Source organism: Schistocerca piceifrons, chromosome 7 (assembly GCF_021461385.2).
Source record: "Schistocerca piceifrons isolate TAMUIC-IGC-003096 chromosome 7, iqSchPice1.1, whole genome shotgun sequence".
NCBI lineage: Eukaryota > Metazoa > Arthropoda > Insecta > Orthoptera > Acrididae > Schistocerca > Schistocerca piceifrons.
The window spans coordinates 489,869,246-489,881,577 of NC_060144.1; positions in this window are offsets into that span (position 1 = coordinate 489,869,246).

Here is a 12,332-nt window from a genome sequence, read left to right on the forward strand (position 1 = left end):
CACGACTGGCAAATGCAATTGTTCTATATGATCTTAGCCCTACCTGTTCGTATTCTTGGAATAAAACAACTCCTAAACCTGTTTTCGCGCTATCAGTGGCCATACAAAAATTTTGTGTTAGATCAGGATGTGCTAAAATCGGTGCTGTTGTCAGTGCGTTTTTCACTTTTAAAAATTCTTCATTGGCTGGTTGATCCCATACCCATGGCGTGTTTTTTCCATTCAATGCACATAGGCGTGGTGTTGCGAGAGAGTCGATCCAAATAAATTTTTTATAAAATCCACTGTGACCTAGAAATCCTCTGAGAGTTTTCATATTATATGGAGTACAGAATTCTTTGATTGCCATTAGTTTTTCTGGGTCGGGCATTACACCTTTCTCTGAAATTATGTATCCTAGAAATTTGACCTCTCGCCTTCCAGATTTGGATTTTGTTATATTTACTGTGACCCCATGCTCTTTCATGATCTGTAAAAACTGATTTAGTGTGTCGTTGTGATGTTCCCAAGAGGGTTCTGCCATAATCACATCATCAAGTAATTTTTTGTAAAATTTCAGGACTGAGTATAGTATTAAATCCCCTAATAAACGCTGCTGATGATATGTTTAAACCAAATGGCAATCGTTTAAATTGGTAACATCTACCGAATACGATAAATGCTGTAAATTTTCTACATTCTGGGGCCAACTCTATTTGCCAGAAACTACTCTGTAAATCAATTGATGAAAATATCTTAGCACCATGGAAGTTTTGTATCAATTCCTCTAATTTTTCTGGGTGATTTGTCTCAGTGATTATGATTGTGTTGATCTGTCTGGAATCAAGCACTAACCTGATGCTCCCATCTCGTTTTTGTACAATATGGAGCGGACTGTTATATGTGGAGGTAGCTGGTTCAATAATATCATCATCTAACATTTTAGATATCTCCTGGAATACTTCATTCCTATAGCTTAATGGGATTGTATAGGGTGGTACTCTGAATGGTTTGTGCTGTTTTACTTCAAACTTGTACTGAAAGTGTTTAATACTGCCAGTCTTAGGTACAAATACCTCTGCTTTATCTCGTAAAATACCCTCTAATTCTACTTAACTGTGTTCCGAAATACCTTGAAACTTCTTGCAATTTTTCGTCGATTTCTTTATGGACTTCTAACATGACTGTGGCGATTCCCCCTTTTGTGCATACCATTCTAATTCTTCATCCTCTTTATCTCGCATCATTCTTAATTGTTTGTTTATAACTGGTATTTCTTCTAATTTTACCTTTTGCTCAAAGAGAAGTGTGACATTCCCAAATGTTACGCTACATTCCACCACATCTATTATCGCTCGCCTCTCATTTAAAAAATCTGCACCTATAATCAAATCTACAGTTAGTTTAGGTATAATCACGAAGTTGGCTTCGATCTTTTGACCTTGACACGAAAGAGTTAACCTTGTATGTCTCGTAACTTCCGCAGCATTGTTTCCAATAGGACCTCTTACATTAATCTTACGTGTTTTCAGAACTGGCAATTCCTCATTGGCATTACACTGCATGAATAAATTTCCTGAGATCGCGGTCAGTTCACTTCCGCTATCAATTACAATATTGACTGGGGTATGCTATACCATGGCCTTCACAATTGGTTGAATTTGAAAGGGTTGGTTCTGTTCTTCTTCTTCTTGCATCAACGAATCCTCCACTGAATCATACATGAGTCTTTTCAGGAATTTCCCTCGTGAATTCGAACTTTCTGTAGGATAAGCTTTGACTGCTACTTCTCTCTCTTTTATTTCCTCTTCTGTATATCTTCCTTCATTTACTCTTTCTTCAACATCCTCTACTTTTTCCTCATCCTCGCCTAACATCTCCTTCTTCGTCGCTACTTCCACATAATCGCATTTAAATGCTCTAATTATCGCTTCATAACTTCCTTCATTATATACGTTGGGTTGTGTGCCCACTAGTAACTTATTTTCAACTTCTGTCGACTGCGCATTATCCTCATTGAATTCGCTATCCCTGGTTTCCATCTCAAATAGCTCTGCAATACTCATTACTTCGTGCTTTCCTCCTACATTCGTTGTGCATGCCTCTGGTAATTCATATTCTTCGTCAGTATTCCCCCTAATTAATTTCGCCCGAACACGATATTGTTATTTTCCTGTCTTCGTTTTCATCTGGTCCCTTCTTCTCTTCTCGTGATAAGGTATTTACTTCTCTGTTCAAGGTGCTGCAATTATCCTGAGTCGGTGCGTCATTCTCTTTGGCATGGGCGGTTAGCTGTCAATTCGAATGTTTTTCGGGGTTTGGTGGTCTTACCTCCACCTCTTCTATCTATTCTTTTTTCTTGCTCCGCTTGTTGATATTGGTTTCTTTGTTGATAACTTGTCGGTCTATTGGTTCTCCAATACCCGTTACGGTTGTCATTGTTCCCTCTGTAATAGTTGTTGCCGTTCCTTGGTGAATTATAGTTATTGCCGTATTCTCTTCTAAATCCATAATTGTTTTTTTGTTGAAATCTGTTGTCGTTTCTTGGTGCGAAGTTATCACGTGGTTCGTAATTATTGTTTCTTCATACTGTGTCTTGTGGATTCCACTGCTTTTTGGTTTCGTTTCCACGTGCGCTTCGTCTTTTTCTTGTGTCATCTTCCGAAAATATGAACTCTAGTTCCCTTAGAATACCTTTAAATGCTTCGACGTCATTGCCTCCGCGACCTACTAATGATTGCTGGTATTTCAATGGTAGCTTCATCGCGCATAATTTATTCAACTCTCCGTCACTGTATGGTACATCTAAGCATTGATTTTTCTTTGCCATTAATTCGAAAAATTTCACGGGACTCTTCTCTCCTGAATTTTCAAAATATGGATTCTGTAATAATTCGTACTTCACTCTGTTCTGTGCTTCGCTGGACCAATATCGTGAGAGAAACTTCTCTCTGAAATCTTCGTACGATCGGCATGTCGCTGCAACATTCTGCATGGTTTCTGCGACTGTTCTTGACATGTGTGCACATATAAAGTCTAATTTGTGTGCTAGCGTCCACTGTTCTGGTAATCCTACTCGGAATTGATCAATAAAAGTTCGTGGATGTAATGAGTTTCCTTCTCAAAAGTGTTGAAATTTTCTGACTGTGAGGAAATGATTGTTGTCGTACTTCGTCATAGTTCCGTATGAAATTCGCGATTCTTCGCCACATTTGTTTCTGATCATTTCTCCCGTCGTTCTTTCCGGTTGTGGTAGATCCATTGTATATTGGAGTGGTACGCAATAATTTTCTTCCATCGGTTGTGAACGTGTAGCTGAATGCATTGCACTGTACTCTTCACGACCTGGCTTTCCATTGTCAGGTATTGGTTCGGTATCTTGTCTGGCTAACCTTGCTGCTTCATTGCACGATCCAAACTGTCTTGAAACATACATTTGTGGTTCCGCATGTGTTTGTGATGCCGTTTGTTCATCAAGAATTTCGAAACGTGTTTGTTGCTGTGCAGGCTGTCTGATTTCACGTATATTACTTTCCGCCTCTGACTGGAACCGCAAATGCATGATATCTTCGTTAATTGGTTGTTTTTCCGGTGCTGTTACAGATACGGATGTGGTTGCAGACTCAGTGCTTGTTCGATATTGTTCACTACGCTCTTCAATAGTTTGCAACAACTCTGTTCGCAATTTCTGAAATTGTTGCTTCGTTTGCGCTTCTATTTTGACTATGCGGTTATCATATCTTTTCAGCGCTGCTTTTGTGAAACGTTTGTGTAACACACTGTTTTCAACAATTTGAAGCGCTGTACCTGCTGCTTGTCTAGTAATTACGTTTATCTGTTTCTCTAGTTTCTTGACTTCTCCCTGGGTGTTGTTACGTAATGTTTTGATCTCGTCCTGAGTGTCATTGCGCAATGTCTGTACGTTCGCTTGTACCCTGTCAATGTCTGTTCTCGATTGATTGTGACCTGTTACTAAGTTTCCTATCACTTCTCGAAATTCTTTTGCCTCGTCTTCAATATGACTTAAGTGTAACTGAAATTTTTTGTTTTGTTCTTTAATCTCACGCATTTGTCTCGTGGTTTCTGCATTCTGAAGTTGTATTTGGTTCGCAATTTCTTTATTTTGCCGTGTAATGGTTTCCGTAATTTGTTGTAATAATTCTGCCATATTGGTGGGTCCTATTGCGTTTTCGTCCGACTTCCTACGCTCTGTGTTTTCGCCCAAGTGTTGGTTCGTAACCGATTGCATTGAACTGTACGGTGACACGTTTCTGCTCGCATTCCTTGTACTCTGTGGTGAGGGAGCTCTGATGACTTGTACTATGAGTTCTACGTATTCAAGACGCAAGTTAGAATCCTCATCGACTGTCTCTCTACTTTCCTGCTTCTCTGTTGTATGCTGACTTACGTTTTCTATGCCTTGACATACATTATCCTCGTTATGGTGCGTTATCTGTCATATTTCTCGCGATACTGCATCGTCTGTTGTACTGTCCTCTATTCTCTGTCCATCTTCATGCTGGGTCTCTACTTCAATTCGGTCAAGGTCTCGATCTGCCATTGCTAATCTTTCCGAATCCCTTATTTTCTGTTTTAAAAGCAATTCACGCGCCCTACCTCGCGTCAACATGCGCTCATACGATCTCACGCGTTTCATAAACTTTTTGTTCACACGACTTGACACTTATTATACCCAAGACTGACAATCCATTCACTTACTTGTTGGGTCAGAACCAACTTGTCAACGATGTATCCGCCACCTGTGCGCTTGCATTGGAGAGAAAACTTAATTCTAACAATATTAAAATTCATAACTTAATTATGCTATTGTCTCTGCTAGAATGTCTCACTTTCTATTGAATACTTTATTACTATCAATCGCTGCAGCTACTGTTTTCAACTATTTATGCCTTTCAAAAAAATTTTTTTAACAGGATATTTTTCTGACTAGTTGGGCATGTGGTCGACCTTCAATCATGGTATTTTACCATCCTGGCAGGGTCGCCATTCTCTAACATTCAGCATGGTGTCTGTTTGTTCTAAGTCGTGTCTACCTACAACTTTTGCACAATGATGCCCTGAGTGTGTTTTTTAGGGAATTGACTAGTTTGAACCTGAGACCTGTTGCTGCTAAGGAGACGCCAGACCACACATGAAATGTAGAGTTCAGAAGAGTTCAGTGATACTAGTGATGATATAACCAAATACTTAATGATTTCAGCATCAGCTCCACTGCACTCCCTGTAAATGAATCTTAATACTAACTAAATTTAGTGGAAGGGGTTCAAGGCTTTCCTATTTTTAGTTAGCTGGTAAAATAAAGTCGAAAAAGCGGTTAAGTTAACCATTGGAAATTTTATTCTACTCACAAAACATTGTTTATAAATTGCCCTATTGATAAAAGGAAATGTTTTAATACAGGATGATAAAAACCAACTGCATTCAACAAAAATGTGAACGAATATTCCCTAAATGGGTTTCCACGTTCTACAATGGATCGAAGGATGACCTATGCCATATCACATCTATAATCTAGGTTTAAATTAAGTTTCACAAAAGAGAAAACTATCAAAATGGTCTACAGTGACCCTCAATTATATTTAATTACTTATCTAACTTGTCGTAAATTACAGTGGCTGATGTGGTTTCTCAATAATTGTATAACAGAAAAATCATTGCGTTTCAGATTTTTATTTCAAGTAGCAAATGTGAACACCATGAGATTTAATTGACGATCGACACTAGTATTACGTAAAAAGGGGGTGTAACAGATGAGACTTCTGCAGTTCTGAGTGAAGCTTTATGTGCTGTTATGCGGCATCACGTGCGTTCATTAACTTGTCATTGGTTAGGCAGCGTCAGGGGGCGGCGGGCGGAGCAGCTCCATACAACTCGCCGTCTCGGAAGTAACTCTCTCCTAATTTCTCCTTACTACAATTTACCAAAGTTGGTTTAAAAAAGGCGGTCTGGCTGTGTTTACAACTGACCAATCAGGGTCTCTATGTTAACCTTAAGCTCCGCCTACTAAATTCCTTCTATCCAATGAGAAAAGCTATACTTTTCGTGGTGGGGCAATATTTTTAACGTTTGCAACATAACAGAGACGCAAAATAGTCTCACGCTAAAACTTGCAGCTGGTGTGACCCTTTTAGTGTTATCGTAAGTTCTATACCTTTCTTCTGGAGGGCTCTTTCTTTTAACATGGGCTGGGGGTGATCTTGGCAGTCGGCTGGCGACGTGGGTGTCCGTCCCTTATCGTAGGTCCTTCTAGCTTAACACGGTTCTGCTCTCGGCTTTTGTTCTCGTTTCTCCCCTTGGAACTGCATTTAGGCATTCTTGTGTTAGTCTGTGGTATTCCATTTGCTCACTCATTGATCATATTACTTTGGTTAATTTCATGTCAGGATTTATTTGGAGCTATGTGACATACTGCCGGATTTGCTATCATGTCAGGGTTTTCATGGTAGGTGTTGAATTTGCCTGACACGTTACAAAGTATGCAGGGTAACATGATTATCATAGTGACAGCAAACCAAGAATGCATCTTGCGGCATAGAGTATCTTGAAAGTGGTGACTGAACAGATCAAAAATGGGAAGAAGAGAAAATAGGTACAAAGATGCGTAGGTCAAATAGATCTGCATCTAGAATTGAGCATAAGATGTGCTTGTTAGAGAACTAAGAGATTAAGACCCAAAATAAAACTGTAGTACCTCATAATGTTGAAAGTTGCCTCAGTTTTCTATTACAAAAACATAAGATCAAATTCAGAATACCTCTCATTAGATATCTGCAATAACAAAATTTTAGACGGTGTTGTACTGTCTTGCCACTGCGTGCAGTTTAGAAACCTTGACAAACCTCTTTCGACTGGAGCATTGCACAGTTTCTGTGTACGGCTGTATCCTCTACCGACCCCTTGCGTCATGTTAGACATATTCGATACAATGGGGTTTACTAAGTGCACTGTTTTTCGTATGAACGTCTTATTCGTTATTCTCTCCACCACGACAAAGTCGGGTGCTCAGAATAACCGCTGTGCGTCAGGAGCAACGACTAACCGGCGATATCCGAGCACTCGAATGTGACTTCACGAAGAAAGGGTTACCACTATTGATTTAGTTTTATTTCTTTCTAAAACAGTACCAAGAAGTTGTTAATAGTTCCTTGATTTCAATTAAAGAAAATGAAACCGAAGTTGGGCGTGATATCAAAACTGTGTATTTGATACGTTGGGTTCGGCCTCAGCGACTGTATTTCGTACAGGATTTGTTGGGAAGAGGGTTACGACACCAGTTTTCTTTCTTTTTTTAACATTGCTGAATCACTCATTGAGTATGAGATGCTGCACTTGAAGACAAATGCCTCAGTGACTGCATTTCGTACGGGATTTGTTGGGAAGAGGGTTACGACACCAGTTTTCTTTCTTTTTTTAACATTGCTGAATCACTCATTGAGTATGAGATGCTGCACTTGAAGACAGATGCCTAAGGAAAATATAATGTGGCTTTATATCGCCAAACAAGGACTTTGCCGAAACCTTATTTACAGGCACCACCATTATAGCCATGTATTAACGGGAAGTTGAAGGAGAACAGGAGAAAATAAAAAAGGGAAACTCTATTCAACCAGTGGGCAAAACATAAAAATATACTTTGAATAACTACTAAAATAAAAAAAAGAGAGCTGAGAAATGTGAAGTTCCCCGAATGTAAGGTCTTCTATTTTCTTACTTCAGAAAGAAACTGCTTTAAGAAGTTCTGTGCGTCATAGAGTTTTACTATTTTGCGATCATTTTATTTGTAGTGCAATTTTTATTAATTTTTCCACTTTATAGTGTCTGCTAACGTTATTTATCGTTTTATCAGAATAAAAAAAGTAATGAGATATCATTCAAGAATCATGTGCACTGTAAAGCGTGAAAAGAGATTTGTATTACATTACTAAATTTAAATATTGCTTATTTTTTACACTTGCATCCCTTTTGTGTCGGTAGCAACCTGACGCACTACATATGATACACAGCCTGTAACAACGAATAAACATAAAAATTGTTGAAGATATTACGACGGGTGGTCAAAAAGTCTTCGTTTCAGAGCGTTGCTACATCTTATAAGCAGCGTAGCGCATCTCCGATACGGGTACATAAGCAGCGATGTGTAGGCAACGGATTACTGTGGCACTCGTGTCTTTACGACGTGCTTGCGGAAAGTTTGGAAAGGTGAACTATGGTGACGTTGTTATCAAATGCGTCCAAACAGGACCAACATGCTATTATTGGCTGCTGGAGGAGAAATCGGTAGACATTCACCGTAGACTGAAGAATGTGTATGTAACCGGATGTCTGTCGAAAACTGTGTCTAAGGGTGCTGCTGCTTCATGATAACATCTGTCCCCATACCGCAAAAGTTGTAAGAAAGAACTTACGCCACCTCATGTGGGACACTATCGAGGAGTCGCCCTATAGTTTTCATCTCTCCCCTATCGGACGAGGATGTGCAGCCGGCAGTTAAAGACTTCTTCACGCAGCAGGGCACGGTGTTTTATAAAACGAACGAGTATTTTGAACCTGATGGGATGATTGTCTCAATCCTCATGGCGATTTTACCTGATTAGCATACCGATTCTGGACTGTAAGTCTTTCGAATGGAAACTTTATGATCACCCCTTATCTAATCATTCGTTAAAACTCGTTCACTTCAATTTACGCTATAAATTCTATTACAGGTCTTTATAAAGTAAAGGAGACTGTAACGATACTGTAGTTCTGTCGAAACTAATCTGTTCACAGATGTACGACACTGTAATTATCATTAAATACTGTGTACAGCGAGTAAAACACATTAGTAAATCTACTTTCGTTAGCGACCTTTGTCTCGGTGTTTTATGACATTGTTACTAATGTGTTTTACATAGATCATCATTTCTACTATACATTTGGCGCTCGGAATTGGAAGGAACATTTAGTAGCACCGTTCTCCATCGTCGTAAACGACAATGTGATGACTAGCGCCTTTTGTTACGTATTACACTGAGAAAAAAAAGAGATTCTTTACGTCCAGAAACTTTTCGCCTGGAAACTTACTTAGTTTGTAATATGCTCATTACGGAAGGACGCCCTCTTATTTCGTGCGGAATTTTTCTCCGTTTATTAAAATAACAGAGGACGTAGTTATATTCTGCCCTTACGGAGGAACAAAGTAACGTCGCAAGTTTTGCAGGGAAAACGGGTCACCAGGCGTTTACCTTCTCGGATAACAAACGACACTGTGAGGGACTTGTTTAGCAGCAGTTCTTCTTCTTTCGTGTGCCACCTTATTACTTCTGTGCCAGCGCGACGAGACTCGGTGGTGTTTCCTGAGACACGAGAAACACTAACAGCTACTTTCACGACGCCCCTTTAATTAATAACATCTTTGTCTGTATAAGATGAATGCAGCGCGTATCGATCCTCGTATGGTTGCTACAAATTACAAGAAGTCAGCTTGTCCTAACTATAAAGAGACTTTGTAATTTATAGAAAGAAACCAAAGTCGGAGGGCTCTGTGGCCGAGCGGTTCTAGGCGCTTCAGCCTGGAACCGCGCTGCTGTTACGGTCGCAAGTTCGAATCCTGCCTCGGGCATGGATGTGTGTGATGTCCTCAGGTTAGTTAGGTTTAGGTAGTTCAGAGTTCTAGGGGACTGATGACCTCAGTCCAATAGTGCTCAGAGCCATTTGAACCATTGCGCAGTTGGTGTTCATGGTCAAATACAGCAACGCAACTCGAGGCTCTGCCAGCATCTGCGTTTATTTTCAATTATACATTTCTCGCTGTCTTTCCATATATTTCTCCAACACCTATAGTATACCACACTGTTGGGCGCTATTTGTAGTGATGTCAAGATGCAAGTCTTCCAAAACACGCAGCGCATGCAGCTTCAAAATTTAAGTAGGCCATCATTTTACTTGGGAACTGGCTTGTTACATTTTATAGTTCGAAACAGTGAACAGTCTAGCCTCACATGTATTGTAAGTGCGACTGGTATCAGAGCAGTGAATAAACTGGAGATTGAAAAATTATTAGATCGTCTTCAGTCTGTAGTACCGCTGAGATAAGTCGCAGAATCGATGCATGTTGTTGCAGTGGTATTGAGATCTGTGTATTGATCCGTAGGAATAATAATATAAATACAAAGAAGAAACGTTACTAAAAATAAATTAGAAATTTGGCTAATCATACACTTACTAACTACTTCTTACACTCCTGGAAATTGAAATAAGAACACCGTGAATTCATTGTCCCAGGAAGGGGAAACTTTATTGACACATTCCTGGGGTCAGATACATCACATGATCACACTGACAGAACCACAGGCACATAGACACAGGCAACAGAGCATGCACAATGTCGGCACTAGTACAGCGTATATTCACCTTTCGCAGCAATGCAGGCTGCTATTCTCCCATGGAGACGATCGTAGAGATGCTGGATGTAGTCCTGTGGAACGGCTTGCCATGCCATTTCCACCTGGCGCCTCAGTTGGACCAGCGTTCGTGCTGGACGTGCAGACCGCGTGAGACGACGCTTCATCCAGTCCCAAACATGCTCAGTGGGGGACAGATCCGGAGATCTTGCTGGCCAGGGTAGTTGACTTACACCTTCTAGAGCACGTTGGGTGGCACGGGATATATGCGGACGTGCATTGTCCTGTTGGAACAGCAAGTTCCCTTGCCGGTCTAGGAATGGTAGAACGATGGGTTCGATGACGGTTTGGATGTACCGTGCACTATTCAGTGTCCCCTCGACGATCACCAGTGGTGTACGGCCAGTGTAGGAGATCGCTCCCCACACCATGATGCCGGGTATTGGCCCTGTGTGCCTCGGTCGTATGCAGTCCTGATTGTGGCGCTCACCTGCACGGCGCCAAACACGCATACGACCATCATTGGCACCAAGGCAGAAGCGACTCTCATCGCTGAAGACGACACGTCTCCATTCGTCCCTCCATTCACGCCTGTCGCGACACCACTGGAGGCGGGCTGCACGATGTTGGGGCGTGAGCGGAAGACGGCCTAACGGTGTGCGGGACCGTAGCCCAGCTTCATGGAGACGGTTGCGAATGGTCCTCGCCGATACCCCAGGAGCAACAGTGTCCCTAATTTGCTGGGAAGTGGCGGTGCGGTCCCCTACGGCACTGCGTAGGATCCTACGGTCTTGGCGTGCATCCGTGCGTCGCTGCGGTCCGGTCCCAGGTCGACGGGCACGTGCACCTTCCGCCGACCACTGGCGACAACATCGATGTACTGTGGAGACCTCACGCCCCACGTGTTGAGCAATTCGGCGGTACGTCCACCCGGCGTCCCGCATGCCCACTATACGCCCTCGCTCAAAGTCCGTCAACTGCACGTACGGTTCACGTCCACGCTGTCGCGGCATGCTACCAGTGTTAAAGACTGCAATGGAGCTCCGTATGCCACGGCAAACTGGCTGACAAGGACGGCGGCGGTGCACAAATGCTGCGCAGCTAGCGCCATTCGACGGCCAACACCGCGGTTCCTGGTGTGTCCGCTGTGCCGTGCGGGTGATCATTGCTTGTACAGCCCTCTCGCAGTGTCCGGAGCAAGTATGGTGGGTCTGACACACCGGTGTCAATGTGTTCTTTTTTCCATTTCCAGGAGTGTATTATCTTAAAAAATACCTCAGACAAAATTCAAACACACAGATTTTTAGTCTAGTTCTATTGAAATGTAGCTGACTATCTTTGTATCAATTCATGCACTCTGTGGCAGGTAGAGTCACCAGTTACAGAACTCAGGTATCAGATGCCTTTTTGCAAGGTAAACTATAGGTTCTGATGGCGTGCCTGTATCCTGGTACTATTAATTAGATCTACTGTTTAATACTAGCTGAAATTGCATAAAATTATTGTTCCGTTGTTTCTTGGTAGAATATTTTGTAGGTTATGGATGAAAAACCACACAATACAGGCGTAATATTAAACAATATTTATTTTTCAGACTTGTTATCGGCTGTTACGCTATCGTCAGGTACAAAGATAAATATTTGGGGCCGTGAAATTTTGTGCAATGGAAGATTTTAATTTTTACGGGGTGTTCGAAAATTCCCGTTAAAAGCTTCTAGTAAAGGTGGGTGAGTACATAATATTTTGAACAGGAACCCTTGCCCGGGAACATCATCCAGCGACGCTACAGAGCGACAAAGTTAAAAGCTCCGACGCCAGTAAATGTACTTGCCATGTAAAACTGTTTAGCTTAGATAAAACATGTGACAATTGTCCAAGCTTGGTACTGAACGAGCAGATGTTGCTAATAATCTCATACGGACCATTTTGTAAATTACCCCTCCTACTCAC